Below are 16,433 nucleotides of genomic sequence, written 5' to 3'. Positions count from 1 at the left end.
ATTTTAAGGGTAACTGAAGTAGCAGCAGTTTAAAAATTGCATCACATCCCTTGAGCTGTGTGTGTTGGTATGCTCCTGTAGTTCCAGAGTTTGAGGCCAGCCTGGGCAATGGAGGGAGAACCCACTTCTTTAAAAAAATTGCTCAACATCCTAGTATTTATGGCTGATTTCTTGATTGTGTGTTTCTTAGGTTTTGCAAGTTTTTTTTTTTTTTTTTTGAGGGATATCTTATCTTGCCTAGGAGAATGTGAGGAATGTGAAAACTGACTTTGATGGATGAATTAAGAGTATAGTGAATGGGATTACAGAGGGGCTCATCTAATCAGTGATTACATGTCTGGGATTATGCCACAGCAGAGGGATTTTTTTTTTTTTTTTTTTGGTAAAATTTAAATAGATTCTAAAAACACAAGTAACAGAGGTGTTTAGAACTTGACATCATTGAAAATTTTTTTATCTGCACGAGAGTACATTTTGAGCACCTTAGTTTCGGCAATTCAGAGAGCCCGAATCTGAGGAGATTTCCCCCAGTGATCCCCTGAGTGCCCATGTGGGTAGGATTACTTTTGTACCTATTTTTGAGAATGAAGAGAAGCAGACAGTTCAATCAAACATGGAAGGGTGTGTGTAAGGTGATGCGTATGACAATTGAGAATAAATGATGGAAAAAAACTTTCTCAGTGTTTGTGATTAGGCCATTGTCACACAATACAATGGAGATAAACAAACTCCTGTAGTACCACAGTGGTTTATTAAATGAACTTGATGTTTAAATCTGTTCATTTGTAATATAGGTGTATTATTTTGTGATATAAATGGAGGCTTTAACCCCATGTGAGTTATTTGTCCCAGGGCGGTTATAATTCTTTCCAATTTGTATCGTTTTTACTAAATGTTCTAGCTATGGAATCTGACAGAGGGGCAGAAACCTTGTTTTATATGGAGAAAAAGTATCAAGTGGGATGACCTTGAAAACTTCAGATTATGTCTAGTAAGAAGTCAAAGTCTGGGAGGAATTTATCTAAGAAATTAGGAGGATTTGGATCTACCAAGATGGAGGGCTTGGGACAGTAACACTGAACTTCATCCCCTCTTTTCCTTCCCTCTGGCTGTCTTCAATCCACCACTCAGCCTTCTTCCACCCTGGGGACACAGGACAGGGCCTGTCACATTCTAGGCTGGGAGCTTTTCAGGGACTCCATGCGCCTTCACCCTTGCTGAGATAGGGAAAGGATGTATTTTCCCATGATATCATTAGGTCAACCAGAAGCTGGAAAAGAGAAAATTCTGTTGAGGGTACTGAATTTTGTTTCATTTATTTTTTCTTGATATCCTAGGGTACACTGTGCTTGATTTCCAAATATATTTTTTCCTTGGGTCTGCTCCTTCCCTACAGTGTGTGCCTCTGAGTTGAGAAATCCAGACATGCATCAATGGCATCTTCTGCCATTTAGAAATTTGTTTTAAAACAGACATCTCTGTTGTCTCTAAGAATGAAAGGAATGTGAAAACCGACTTTTATCATGGGTCACTGACATCTTCAAAACCAAGTAATACAAAATCCAGTTGTACCACAACAGTTTATTAAATGAACTTGAAATATAAATTTGTACATTTGTAATCTATCTATTATTTTGTAATAATCCAAACAGACACTGTACTGATGGCATTATCTGCCATTTAGAAATTTGTCTTTTTTTTTTTTTTTTTTTTTGGTGCTGGGATTGAACTCAGGGGCACTCGACCACTGAGCCACACCTCTATCCCTATTTTGTATTTTATTTAGTGACTGAGTTGCTTAGTGCCTTGCTTTTGCTGAGGCTGGCTTTGGACTCACAATCCTCCTGTCTTAGCTTCCCCAGCTGCTGGGATCACAGGCGTGTGCCACCATGGCTGGCTAGACATTTCCTTTCTAGTCCTCTCTGCATCCAAAGTCTCAATTGAACACCAAATTTTGTTAATTTCAGCGTTTTTTTCCCCTGATACTGGGAATTGAACCCAGGGACACTTAACCACTGTGCCACAGCCCCAGCCCTTAAAAAAAAATTTATTTAAAGACAGGATCTTTTTTTTTTTTCCCTTGCTGATTGGACTTTATTTATTTACTTACTTATTTAATTATTTATTTTATTGATTTTTTAAAAATAAATGATAGAATGCATTACAATTGTTATTACACATATACAGCACAATTTTTCATATCTCTGGTTGTATATAAAGTATGTTGACACCAATTTGTGACAGGGTCTTACTGCGTTGCTTAGACCCTTGCCAAGTTGCTGAGGCTGGCTTTGAGCTCTCGATTCTCCTGCCTCTGCCTCTCGAGCCTCTGGGGTTACAGGTGTGCATACCACCATGCCTGGGAACCTCTCTCCATGTTTACTGACACTTCCTTTTCGATGTTGCTATTATCTTCCATAGAAAAATTTATGAATGACTGTAAAATGGGCAAAAACGATTAGTGGTTATCCTGTCTGACTGAACCATCTGAGTTATCTCTGCCTTTCATTGTTTTTGAACAACATCACAACTCGGTAGATTGTAGAAAATAGATACTAATGCAGAAGATTCTTATCCATAGAATGCACGGTGGCTGAAATGCAAATGATTATTGCCCCTTGGATAGACCAGTTTTTGCATCTTTTGTAAATTTATTTCAGTTTTCCTTTTTTGACTGGGTGCATGTGGTTCTTTGAGTTGTCCTTGAACTGTTGATAACACCTTAGTGGTTTCCTCCTTGATTAATGAGTTAAGTAATGTCTTTGACATAGGCTGATGTTACACTTTTTGGAGAGCTATGACTTGACCTTTTTTGGAAAATTATCTTCATACCCTCAGACCACACTGTGATCATCTGCTAACTAGTTCTTCCTTTCCACATTTTACCTTTTCATCCTCCTTTTCTAGTTTAGGCAGAGTAGTTGGAGTGATCTCAAAGGGAAAAGCTAATCACCTCTTTTTCTTCTGCAAGATCTTTCATTGCCTGCTCATTGTTCTTCTTTTAAAAAGAAACTTTGAAAGCTGAAATTGTATATACTTAAGACAATACAGTGTGATGTCTTCATCTTCATTGGCTGTTAACGCCCTAAATACATGCCCGATCTACACCTGACTTCATTTTGCTTTATTCTTGCTCCTTCATGATATGTTCGCACATGATCTGTGCTGCAGCCCGAGGACCATCCCTGGCCTTTGAGCATGCTTCTTCCTCCAACTTCCTCTTTTCCTGGCCAACTCCTGGTCCTTCTTTTTGCCTGGGCTTAAATGTCACTTCCTTAAGGATATCTTTTCTGAGCTCACACACTGGTAGATAATGCTCAGGACTCTCAGAGTGTTATCCTTTGATGCACTTAATAGTTATAATTTAAATAATTGCAGGTTTCTTCCCCCAGAGAGTGGGACTGTTTTGTTTACTGGTATAACTTTTGGTATTTAGTAAATACCCAGTGAGTATTTATCAGCTTAATAAATCAATGAGTGACATTGACATAAACATACATTTAAAATGTCTAGTAATATATATATATATAAACCACCTGAGGATGGTTGTATTGGAAAGAGACAGAATTTGTTAAGTAACTGGATTTAATATGTGCCATTCTTTTTCAGTTAGGTATGATTCTTCACTACCTACTAAATTCACAGTAAAAAAAAAAATGAGGATTAAAGCTTAGCAACGGGATTAGTTCATCCCTTGATAAAAGATTTGAAAAAGGCTTTGAGAATACTGAATAATATAGGTCTAATATCATCTTTTGATTTTTAGCAGTATCTGGATACCTGTCTGTAGAAATGCAAATCCTCGTTAATATGTTGCTGAGTGCATATCACAATGCACTGGAGTGCATTCAAACTCACGATGCTTCAGAGTTTGAATTTCCTGGGAAGTAATACAGAATAGAGTAAATTATGGTTTGGGGAGTTTGAAAAGTTATGAAGAACTCAGAAGAAAATTATTATTTATAAAGAAGAAAAGAGTTAGGAAATTTAACCCTTATTCGTGGACATGCTGCTCATTTATTTATGGCCTCAAGCTAAATGTTAGCCACATTTTTCAGGTCTTTATTTTTATTCTTTTAGCCATAAAACATACATGGTCATTAATCACCTACTCATATTGCCAAGAAATATTGGGCATTGCTGTGAGGCATATGGGAGATTATAATTACTTAGGAATTCTAAATAAAAATCCTATGAGTGATCCCTAACTTGTGCTAATCCTGGTCTGTGCTACATATTTTAAGACAGAAATGAAGAAAAAAAATTGGCTCATACAGCCCACTTGGTACCACGGAATAGCATATGAAACTCGAGTGTTTTGTTCCTCTGATTTCAACAGCCTCTGGTTCATAAGCAGATTGGTGTCCCAAGAGAGGCAGTGAGGGCCTCTTGCTTTGCATTTGGGAAATTTGTTATGACTTTGAGCCTGGATTTTCTTTGGCGGACTTTCAGAGCTGCTCATCTGGCAGAGATGAGAACATACACATTGCAGAAGCTCTTTTATCAGTTTGGTGAAACGATTTTCAAAAGAGGCTTAACAAACCAAGGTTAGGGAGAGAATGTACAAACTTTTTTTAAAACCCTGAACTTTTGCTTGAGCAAATTTCTGCCCTTTCTTTTTCTAAGACATAGACGAGCCAAGTTTTCATACCTTACAACCCAAACTCGAAATTTACGTGGACAGAACCTGAGAGAGGAAATCTTTGAAGCCTTTTTTTTGTGGATTTCAATGTGAAGAGCTATTCAGATATTTTTTTTTTTTTTGGGGGGGGGGACAGTGTTATTACTGTCTACTTTTTTCCTGTTGGAAGCTGATGATCACAAAAGCAGGAGTGGAAAAGTCATAGAGGGAGATTTGTGGAGGGTGTGCACTAAAAGTAGCCCCAGACATTTTTTCCACTCATAGATGTTCATTTTAGCATTGCAAAGGAGACTGTGCAGGCCTCCTTGTGTGATGATAAGTAGCATCTGTTGTAGGTGTTTGAGCATGAACAGGTTCACACTGGGTCTGTCACTGGTTTAGTTTATAAATATGTGCATAGCAGCTCAACTAATTGTTTCAGGAGCTCTGCCCATTCAAGTGGTTCCTTAAAAAGAAATTCCAATTTAATAATTTATGTTTATTCACTCTATTCATTAATACCTCTAAGAAGCAAATAGTAAAATGTATTTCATATTCTTAAATACAAGCTTTCAGACATTTTAGCCATTATTAAGTAAGCTTTTATGGGTTTGTTTTAATTCCATTTAATTTTTTTTAAAATTTGATCTTTGTTTCAAAATTATATTTGCAAAATGAATTCATCTGGTTTAACTAAAACAACTTAAATATTGTTTTATGCATATTCAATACTTAATAAATGATTTTGACAGATCCTATTGGTATTTGTAATTGTGAAAACAAATTTGGTAGTATCTGTTGAGTCAGACTTTGTAATTGATGATCAATTTTGGGATTTAAAAAATCTTCTAGTTTTTAAATTTTATTTACTCTTATTCTATATGACAGCAGAGTGCAATTCAATTCATATTATACAAATAGAGCACAATTTTTCATGTTTCTGGTTGAACACAAAGTATATTCACACCATTTGTGTCTTCATACATGTTCTTAGGGTAATGATGTCCATCTCATTCCACTGTCTTTCCTTTTCCCATGCCCCCTCCCTTCCTCTCCCTCTCTTTTGTCCTATCTAAAGTTCGTCTGTTCCCCCCCAGGCTCCCTGAACCATCCCCATTATGAATCATCATCCTTATATTAGAGAAGACATTTGGCATTTGGTGTTTTGGGATTGGCTTGCTTCACCACTTAGCATTATTTTCTCCAACTCCATCCATTTACCTGCAAAAGCCATGACTTAATTAATTCTCTTTTAATGTTGAGTAATATTCCATTGTGTGTATATACCACATTTTATTTATCCATTCATCTACTGAAGGGCATCTAGGTTGGATCCACAATTTAGCTTTTGTGAATTGTGCTGCTATAAATGCTGATATAGCTGTGTTCCTGTACTATGCTGTTTTTAAATCCTTTGGGTATAAACCTAGAAGTGGGATAGCTGGGTCAAATGGTGGTTCCATTCCCAGTTTTCCAAGGAATCTCCATTTTGCTTTCTAGATTGGCTGCACCAATTTGCAGTTCCACCAGCAATGTAGAGTGTGCCCCTTTCCTCACATCCTTGCCAACACTTATTGTTGCTTGTATTTTTTGTATGTGTGTGTTTGTTTTTTAGTACTGGGGATTGAACCCAGGAACATTCATTCTCCTCTGATGTACATCCCTACTCTCCCCACCTGGGCTTTTTTTTTAAAAAAAAAAAATCAGGATCTTTCTCAGTTGCTGAGGCTGGTCTCAAAATTGTGATCCTCCTGCCTCAGATATTGAGTAGCTGGGGTTACATGTGTGTTGGAATTGATCTGCCGAGAGTAAATGACATTTCATCCTTGACCTGGGTGTGGGAGGGAAGAGACACCTACCTTGTGCTTTTCTGTTCAGCCTAATGGCACCACGTGACCTCACTACCTACAGCTTTTAAGGGTGGGCCCTGATGGTTCAGTGCAGTTAGGCCTAAGCAAGAGTGGCAGTGGAAGGGGAAGATTGCTGATGAGGCAGCTTTCTTGAGAGGAAAGGAAGCACTTGCCATCTGTTACACAGAGCAAGAGGACTGGATCCATCTTCAGCTGTACCTGGCCTAGGAAGCCTGTGGCTCAGGCTTGATGATACATAGGTAGTTACCCACACTATGAAGGGAGTTGAATCTGGGGAAAGCCAACACTGTTAGTTTTGTTGTTATTATCTGTTGGGGAAATAAAAAAATCCTGCCAACAGTTCTTCATACCAATATAGGATACAGGGAAAGCACAAATTTATTTTTAAGTATGGATATCAAATAGGTATATGCAGGTAGTTAGCAGAATCAAGTCCAGACAGAATTGCACACAAAAACACCGTCAAGTAAAACAAAGCACAATGAACACTTGTTTCCTTGAGAGACAAATCAATGGATGCTCCTAGGGACGGTATCCTGTCCACCTCTGAGCCACTTCTGTGTTTACCTTGAATTTAAAACTAGATAAAGGACTTAATTTAGTTCCTGACTAGAATGTTGAGCCTATTATGTTTTGGAGGAGACAGATGCCTGAAGAAGAGGAAAGGGGCAGACCAGCTGCCCCTCCTTTATGAGCTGTATTACTTACATAGTTTGACTATGGACCTTGTAGGGTATGCATATGGAGTTGGGGCCTGTGACCTCATTATTTGTTCCTAGAGTAGGTAAGTGGTCCCTGTCTCTACCCTCCAGGTGTCTGGGTCCCACACATACTTCCTTATCATCTCATTTTTTAAAAATCATGCCTATAGTTAGTTCTCTTTTCAAAATCAAGGTAAAGCGTCTATTACTTGTCTGTATTTATGATTCCCTGAAAGGTATTTTTTGGTTTCAAGGGTGTTTCATACATTCATTTGATTTCAGTGGATACTGGAAGTCACTGCTTGGTGATTAAGCGGGCACTGGTCTGTGATGGCCTGAGCCACCTGTTTTGCTTGTCTTTCTCTGTCTTCCTTTTCTTTTCTCTCTCCCTGCTTCCGAGTGAGCTGACCTCCGAGCTTCTTAGTGGAATCTTTTTCATTTCTGGATCGAATCCAGGGTCGTGTGCATGCAAGGCAAGCACTCTACCAACTGAGCCCTCTTTTTTATTTCTTAAGAGTTTATACTGGCATCTTGAATTCTCAGAGTGAATGGCTCCCGCCCTGGATTCCCTTACTTTGACTTGGTGCCCCTTGATGGTGCTGCTCTGTTGGTGTCTTTATGATCTCTTTAGGCCTCACCCAGGACCCTCATTTTGTTTCAGTCGTTTTCTCAGTTGGAAACAGCACTGCTCTCACTCTTTCACCATGAACTCGAGTCATAGACGTGGATACTGAGGATCACACACACCTTCATTTCACTGAGATAGCCACATATTTGGTAGTTGAGACCAACAAATTACCATTTTGCTTAACCTTGACTAGAGACACCATTTTTTTTTTAAAAAAGCTAATACTTACTTTTTACAGTATCTATGTCTAATATATAGACACTGTAGTAAAACAGGTATTAGAAGAAATTCAAAGAGAAACTTTTCAACTACTTTTAACTCTGCCATTCAGGAAAAAAACACATCATTTTGTTGTAAAATTCTTTAAAAATATATTTAAGTATAAATGTATTGTAGTTAATTTAGGTGACCATACATAGTACTTGATGGAGCATTATGAATTTTTAAGAAGGTGAAAAGTTACAGAAACCAAAAAGAGTGCTTTATTTATATTAGTTTTGAGATTAGGAATTTATAAGTTCTGGTTTGAAAATAGTGGGAAACAGGGGCTGGGGTTGTGGCTCAGTGGTAGAGCACTTGCCTAGCACGCGTGAGGCACTGGGTTCGATCCTCAGCACCACATTAAAAAAAACTAAATAAACAAAGGTATTGTGTCCATCTACAATTAAAAAATTAAAAAAATATATATTGGGAAATTTTTAATTCTTTCTTTTTGAATTTTTAAATTCACCAATTCCTTGGAAAAAGTAAATGAGAGAAAGAAAGGTGGGAGGGGGAGGGAGATAAAGAGAGAAGCTATGAAATTTTCAATTTGTTATCAGATACTGGGGTATTTTTCTTGGAATGATCAAAAGAATGCAAATATATCATTGTTTGTACATTCTCTCTACATATTGTGTGTGTAAGTGTGCCATATACATGTGTATGTATGCCACATACATATATGCTTGCATAGACAGAGGATAGTGGGAATACTAGCAATTGCATGGACTGGCTTAAATCTCCTTTTGAGAAAACCTGTCTTTATTCTTCTTATCGTACACAAATAGTTATAACTTGATTATTCATAATAGGTTTAGATATGTCCTAGAACAGATTCTGTCTTGATACTGTATCTGTCACTGTGCACAATTTTGGCAGGACCTACTGGTTCCCTAGTCCGCCCATTGTGCTCACCCTGTTGCCTTGGTGCTGTTTGTGTTTACATCTGTTCAGACTCCAAGGGCCTTGAAGGCGAGGTCTGCATCTGTCAGCCTGGCTCCTCCGCCTCAGCAAAGTGCTCAGCAGAGCACAGGCTGACGGACCTTCCAAATGGAAAACCCAAGTCTCAGTTTCATCTTGGTTTGTTTATTGTTGCTACAAATAATTTGCATCTCATCCAAACTGTACTTACTAAATATTACTTTCTTATTCAATCTTTTACAGATACTTTTCCTATTGCTACAACTATTGAGGCTGACAAACTTGACCTACCATGAAAATAATTGTGATTGGGAGTAGCATTGGAGAAGGGGAAGAATAATACAGTGTCAGATCAGAGACAGGGTGTGGCCCAGATCTCACAGGATCTTTTATTTGCAAGTTTGGTTGTATTTTCCCATAACAGTACTCCATTAGGTTAAAGTACAGAGATGATATGATGTGTTCTGCACCTTGAAAGTAGAATCACTCCAGCTCTTAAATGAAAACAAAGAGATCACTTAGGTTGTGCTGGAGTTCAGGCAGGAGAGAATGGTGGTGTGCAGCTATTCCCCTTCTAGGTCTATTCCCTAAAGACCTAAAAAGAGCATGCTACAGGGACACTGCTACATCGATGTTCATAGCAGCACAATTCACAATAGCAAGACTGTGGAACCAACCTAGATGCCCTTCAATAGACGAATGGATAAAAAAAAAATGTGGCATTTATACACAATGGAGTATTACTCTGCATTAAAAAATGACAAAATCATAGAATTTGCAGGGAAATGGATGGCATTAGAGCAGATTATGCTAAGTGAAGCTAGCCAGTCCCTAAAAAACAAATGCCAAATGTCTTCTTTGATATAAGGAGAGTAACTAAGAACAGAGTAGGGACGAAGAGCATGAGGAGAAGATTAACATTAAACTGGGATGAGAGGTGAGAGGGAAAGGGAGAGAGAAGGGAAATTGCATGGAAATGGAAGGAGACCCTCAGGGTTATACAAAATTTCATACAAGAGGAAGTGAGGGGAAAGGGGAAAATAATACAAGGGGGAGAAATGAATGACAGTAGAGGGGGTAGAGAGAGAAGAGGGGAGGGGAGGGGAGGGGAGGGGAGGGGAGGGGAGGGGAGGGGAGGGGGGATAGTAGAGGATAGGAAAGGCAGCAGAATACAACAGACACTAGTATGGCAATATGTAAATCAATGGATGTGTAACTGATGTGATTCTGCAATTTGTATACGGGGTAAAAATGGGAGTTCATAACCCACTTGAATCAAAGTGTGAAATATGATATATCAAGAACTATGTAATATTTTGAACAACCAACAATAAAAAAATTAAAAAAAAAAGAGAATGGTGGTGTGGAGTGAAGTTGAAGCAGTATGATGATGGGAAGGGCCATGCCTGTATGTATTTTTGGAGGTAGGAGGACAGGGGTGGGGATGGGTTAGAGGGGAACTGAGTGCAAGGGAAGGAGCTCGGAATGATGCTGTTGATGTTGATCTGAGCAAATATGAAGACTGAGCTGTGGTAATGGGAAGGGGCTTGTGATTGATAGTGTTGTCTGGTGTGTGTGTGTGTGTGTGTGTGTGTGTGTGTGTCCCATCCACAGAGTCCACCAGCTCCTCAAGGGTCCCACTGTTGACTCCTGCTATCTTTCCTATATATGTGGTTCTGCCCTTATGCAATGATTGCTTCTCAGTCGCCCTGTGACCTGGTGTGCCTGGAGACAAGATTCATTTGTCTGGTGTGATGTTCTAGGAAATTATAAATATAGTACCAGGAGAGTTGACATATAAACTTCTTTTGAAAAAACTGGAAGTTCTGCCAACAGTGAACCTGGGTTCCCACGGGAGCACGCATGGTTGGAACTGGGCACTCACTGCCACCTTCAGCCTTCAGGGCTGCTGATTCTCCAGGTGTGATTGGGGAGCATTGGATTCCTGTCACTCAGTGGGTGACAGATCCCCTCCCTTCTCCCTTTGCATTGCAATGACAGTTTGCTTCTTTGCTCTGACACTCTAACAGTATTAATCTGGTCCCCTCTTGTCAAATTGGTGTTAGAACTTCTGTTAGTGGAGTGCAAAGAACTGGGCACAGCGGTATGACAGTTGTGGGCAGCCAAGACTGACACGCCAGGATGGTAGCCATTGTCATCTGGCCTGGTATCGTGTAACCTTGAATTTTTTTTTTTTTTTTAAAGCTAAATGCAACCCAAACCTTATCTTTCCTCCAGGTACAAGTTCATTTGTACTACTTTGTGTTTATTGGAAAACTATGGAGACCCTGTGTTGTGAATGAGGACAGAGACTTGAACTTGGCACTTCTAAAGGGCCAAACACAAAGGAGGCATTCACTAAATATTTTTCCTATTGAATTATTAAATTGTATTCTTTCTGTCAGAGAAATCTCTGCAAATAATTCTGTACAAAGAGTAAAAAATCTTAATGAGAGGTTAACTGTTAGGATGAATCCATTTTTATTTTTATTAGAAGATGACTTCTGACATTTCTAGACTTTCTCCTAGAGTAGATCCCATGTTTAGAACCTTAGCACCAAACATGCTTTAAAGTGGTGTATTGAGAACAAAACAAAGAGCAAAACAACTTTCTTTGGATTCATGTCATGCAATATATGTCTTGTTGCCCTCTTTGAGAAGTTGTCAAATATATCCACCCCAACCCCAGTGATTAAATATTTGCTCCTCTGTATGTCACAGTTGTATGCCCTCATTATTTCAGTGGGAATATAGCATGGATGTTGAGAATGTAGATTTGGAACCAGATTTTATGGTATCAGATCCTGGTTCTGCCTCTCACTTCTGGTTCTGCTTCTCACCTGCTATGTCTTTTTTTGGGGGGGGGGGCAGGAGGACTGGGGATTAAATCTGGGGGTGCTTAACCACTGAGCCACCTTCTTGGCTCTTTTAAAATTTTTATTTAGAGACAAGACCTCACTAAGTTGCTTAGGACCTAAGTTGCTGAGTCTGGCTGTGAACTCGCCATCCCCCTGCCTCAGCTTCCTGAGCTCCTGGGATTACAGGTGTGCGCCACCGTGCCTGCCTCACTTGTTATGTCCTTTTATGTCTCATTTTTCCTCACCTATAAATTGGGGATACTGATGGTATTTACCTTCAAGTACTACTATAAAGAAATAATACATGTAACATATATCTATATCTCTGTAAATCTTTTAGAACATATCTGATATACAGAGAGTACTTGCTGTTATTGTCTGTGAGCATTTCACTCTTCTCTTGTATGGACCATCAGTTAAGAACAGTCTTTACATTTTTAGGTCATTGCAAAGACATGGGGAAATTATATGAAGTTCAAATTTTAGTTTTTGTGAAACATAGTAGTTATTCCCAAAATATATTTGTTGATATATTGCCTGCAGCAGCTTTCACATCGCCACCACAGGGTTGAGCAGTTTGACAGGGGCCACCTGACCAGCTGAGCCTGAATTATGTGCTCTCTTGTGCTTTATAAAGGAGCGTTTTTGATCCCTGTGTAGAGCACAGACACTGAATTATCATGCTTATTCAGGTGTCAGTCTCAGGGCTGTTGATGGCACTTGACCTTTGTCATAAGGCTGGTCCTTTCCATTCTTCCATGCCCATTCCTAAGTTGTAATTGTCAGGAATATGTCATATTTTGTGGTATTTGTATTTGTGCATGGTAAGTGTGACTGTATGTTTTAAGTGAATTTTTTTTTTTTTTTTTTTTTTGTGTGTGTGTGTGTGGTGCTGGGGATTGAACTCAGGGCCTTGTGCATGTGAGGCAAGCACTCTACCAACTGAGCTATATCCCCAGCCCTAAGTATAAGTTCTGAACCACAGTTTCCCATGTGATCCCTGAATGAGCCCAGGCACCTTCCTGCACCCTATTCAGTGGGGAGGTTCACACATTCTGCTGCAGTCTGGCTGGGCACGAATAATCGAGATGCTGTGGCTCTCAGCACATTCAGTCTCCCCTCATCTACCATCCTGCGGGTGTCCTTCTTTGGGAACTGGGTAGCAGTGTATAGCAATAACATCCTCGCTTTTGTTTGGGGAGTGCAGGGAGAAGGGGACACTTGCACAAGACATTTCTTATGGATTACCATCAAATGTTTATTTGAAATTTAGAAACAGAGGAAATGGAGCTCTTGTTATTCACTGTATGGGTGTGCATGTATGTGTGTGTTTAAAGAAGAAAGGGCTTTGGTTGCCCTTGTATGAATGATTCACTTCTACCTGGATTGTGTCTTCCTAATCTTTGTTTCAACAGATTGTTCCTCAAGTAGCCTTTCTTAAACTTATTTCTCAGTAAGCAAATCAATGAACTGGACCAAAAAAAGCGTCCCATTTAGAAAAATTAATGCCACCTCTTAGAAGTCCTACTCTGTCATACCTGTGGATCTTTTAGAAGAACCATGTTGGTTTGCAGCTGTATTACACCTGGCCCATGGTTGGTGCCTAGAGCACAGGTATGCTGTTGTGTGGCAATGTGAATTGGTTTTGAAAAGGATATGTGCCTGCAGACCATCATATTCATGAATTCAGGGGTTGGAAGATCTTTGTCTATGAATTGATAGTAACATGTTCCCATGTTCAGGGCCTGGTTTTATATTTGTATCTAGGATGAAGAAATGCTTATTTTTTTAAAAGTCCTTTCAGTACTTATTGAAGTTTTATGGCCCTTCATAATAGTAAAAGTTGCTTAAGTTATACTTGTGGTATAAATGATAATATTGACCATTGATTAGACAACTGTTATCCTAGTTTTTAACAGATAAACGAATAGATGCAGAAGGGCCACGTAATTTGCCTAAAGTTCCACAATGAGTCAAAGGCTTCTTGTGTACAGATATGTTCATTGATGGACATCCATAATTAGTTATAATATGGATAAATATTTGCATTTACTTTTTTTATACTATGCTGTTTTATATTATTTTGTTCATTTTTTTTGAAAATGGGGTGTGGATTGGAGAGGGTTAATTGCTGCCTGGGTATTCCTTACCTAACCTGGCCATAGTATTTCCTAAGGTCCTAAGACCAGATAACCACATTCTTCTCTCCTGTGCACTTTACCTGTATTCTTATCTTTCTGTTGTGTCTAAGACTTGAAAGGAAACTTAGCTCTTTGACGGCTAACTTGCTGAATTGTGCCATGGACAGGTGGAAGATGAGGTCCACGCCTGCCCTTTGATTTTACTGAGAGCAGGTAGAAAGGCTTCTTTGTTTCAAAAATTTCCCTGTGCTTTGCTTTCTGAAGCACCGCCTCTGGAATGTGACATCCTGTGTGTGCCAGACACCATCACTGCCCACCACAGTGGCAGCTTAGAGTAGAAAATCAGCTTTGTTTTAGATACACCCGAGTGACAGTTTATTCTTTACAGATTCTGTGGTAAAAATGTAGCCATACTTTCCCTCTTATAAAGTATAGGAGCTCGGGGAAAGGCACATGTTGAAAATTATTAGTTGACCAAATATTATTATTATTTAAAAATAGGTAAGGAGCCAGGTGTGGCGCCAGTAATCCTAGGTACTCAGAAAGCTAAGGCAGGAGGATCATGAGTTCATGTCCAGCCTCAGAAACTTAGCAAGACACTATCTCAAAATGAAAAATGAAAAAGAAAAGCTGGGGATGTAGCTCAGTGGTAAAACTCCCCTGGGTTCAGTCCCCAGTACTACAGCTATTACTACTACTACTACTAATTAAATACAAATAAATAAGGAATTGGAAGGGGAGCAGAAACGGGTCATACAAAGTTTTAGGAAATTTTAGAATGCTCCACTCTTGCATCTCAAGCTCATAGAACTGATATATATATATATATATTAAAGTGAGAAATGAAGAAGATATGATTATTGGTTATGAAATATCTTGATTACTGGCAGGAAGTAGGATTATTAATTTCTGTGGCGATTTCATATATGAAGAGGATTATTTGCTGTGAGATAATAATACCGCCTTCATTCCACCACACTTTATAGTTTTCAGGACATTTTCACATGGTGTTATATTATTTGATCTCTATAGTAATTTGTGGTTTAAAGGAGGTTGAGTAGCTGAGCCAAGGGCACCAGGTAGGTAAGGAACTGTTTCTCGCGTTGAGGCTTCCTGACTTTCTGCGTGGTCACGACCCAGTTGTGAACAACTTGTCCGGTTACAGGAAGGCACACGTCTGCCAAGTTATAGTGACTGGAGTGGGATTTTCTGGCCTCAGATACTGGAGCATGTTAATCAGTGGGAGCTGATGTTACTTATCAGCCAGGGACAAGAGTTCAGGGATTCTATAAGCTTTCTCAGCCCCAATACTGGACTTAGACACAGACCCCAAAGTGCCTTTATCAGTAAAAAATTAATGACCAAAAATACAGACTTGGCACCTAAGAGCTGAAATTGATGACAAAAGACCTGTTTCCATAATGAAGATGGAAAGATGTCACCTGATGAATGTGAAGAGCAATGACAGAGTCAGGATGCCCAGGTTCTAGGTGGCTCTGTACCACATGCTGGGTGCTTGCTGACATTTTAAAAAAATTTTAAAAATTTGTTTTAATTAGTTATACATGACAGTAGAATGCACTTTGATCCATTGTATATAATGGAGTGTAATTTCTTATTCTTCTCGTTAACGCATTATGTAGAATCCCACTGGTCGTATAGTTATTTACATACATAGGGTAATAATTTCTGATTCATTCTACTGTCCTTCCTACCTCCATACCCTCTCCCTTCCCTTCACTACTCTCTATCTAAAGTAACTTTGTTCTTCCCTAGCCCCTTCCCCATGGTGAATTAGCATCCGCATATCAGAGAAAACATTTGACCTTTGGTTTTGGGGATTGGCTAATTTCACTTAGCATGATATTCTTCAGTTCCATTTGTTACCAGCAAATGTCATAATTTCATTCTTCTTTAAGGTTGAGTAATTCATATATGTGTGTGTGTGTGTGTGAGAGAGAGATATATATATATTACATTCTTTTTATCCATTCATCTGTTGAAGGGCACCTAGGTTGGTTCCATAGTTTAGCTATTGAGAATTGAGCTGTTATAAACATTGATGTGGCTGTGTCCCTGTAGTATGCTGTTTTTAAGTCCTTTGGGTATAGACCAAGGAGTGGGATAGCTGGGTCAAATGGTGGTTCCATTCCAAGTTTTCTGAGGACTTTCCATACGTTTTCCATAATGGTTTCACAAATCCTCATTCCCACCAACAATGTATGAATGTACCTTTTCCCCTACATTGTCTCCAACATTTATTGTTGTTTGTATTCTTGGTAATTGCCATTCTGACTGGGGTGAGATGAAATCTTAGAGTAGTATTGATTTGCATTTCTCTAATTGCTAAAAATATTGAACATTTTTTCATATATTTATTGATTGATTGTATTTCTTCTTCTGTGAAGTGTCTGTTCAGTTACTTGCTGAC

At 38.9% G+C, this 16,433-nt stretch overlaps 1 protein-coding gene across 5 annotated transcripts in view; it reads left to right on the top strand.

Annotated features, from left to right (window-relative positions):
- Utrn (utrophin) overlaps nt 1-16,433 on the top strand; it is a 515,075-nt gene that overhangs the window by 107,829 nt on the left and 390,813 nt on the right. The gene's annotated exons all lie outside the window — the stretch shown is intronic.

The sequence above is a fragment of the Marmota flaviventris genome, chromosome 6 (assembly GCF_047511675.1).
Source record: "Marmota flaviventris isolate mMarFla1 chromosome 6, mMarFla1.hap1, whole genome shotgun sequence".
NCBI classification, from domain to species: domain Eukaryota; kingdom Metazoa; phylum Chordata; class Mammalia; order Rodentia; family Sciuridae; genus Marmota; species Marmota flaviventris.
The sequence above is the reverse complement of the archived record's forward strand: the minus strand, read 5'-3'. Positions and strand labels throughout refer to the sequence as shown.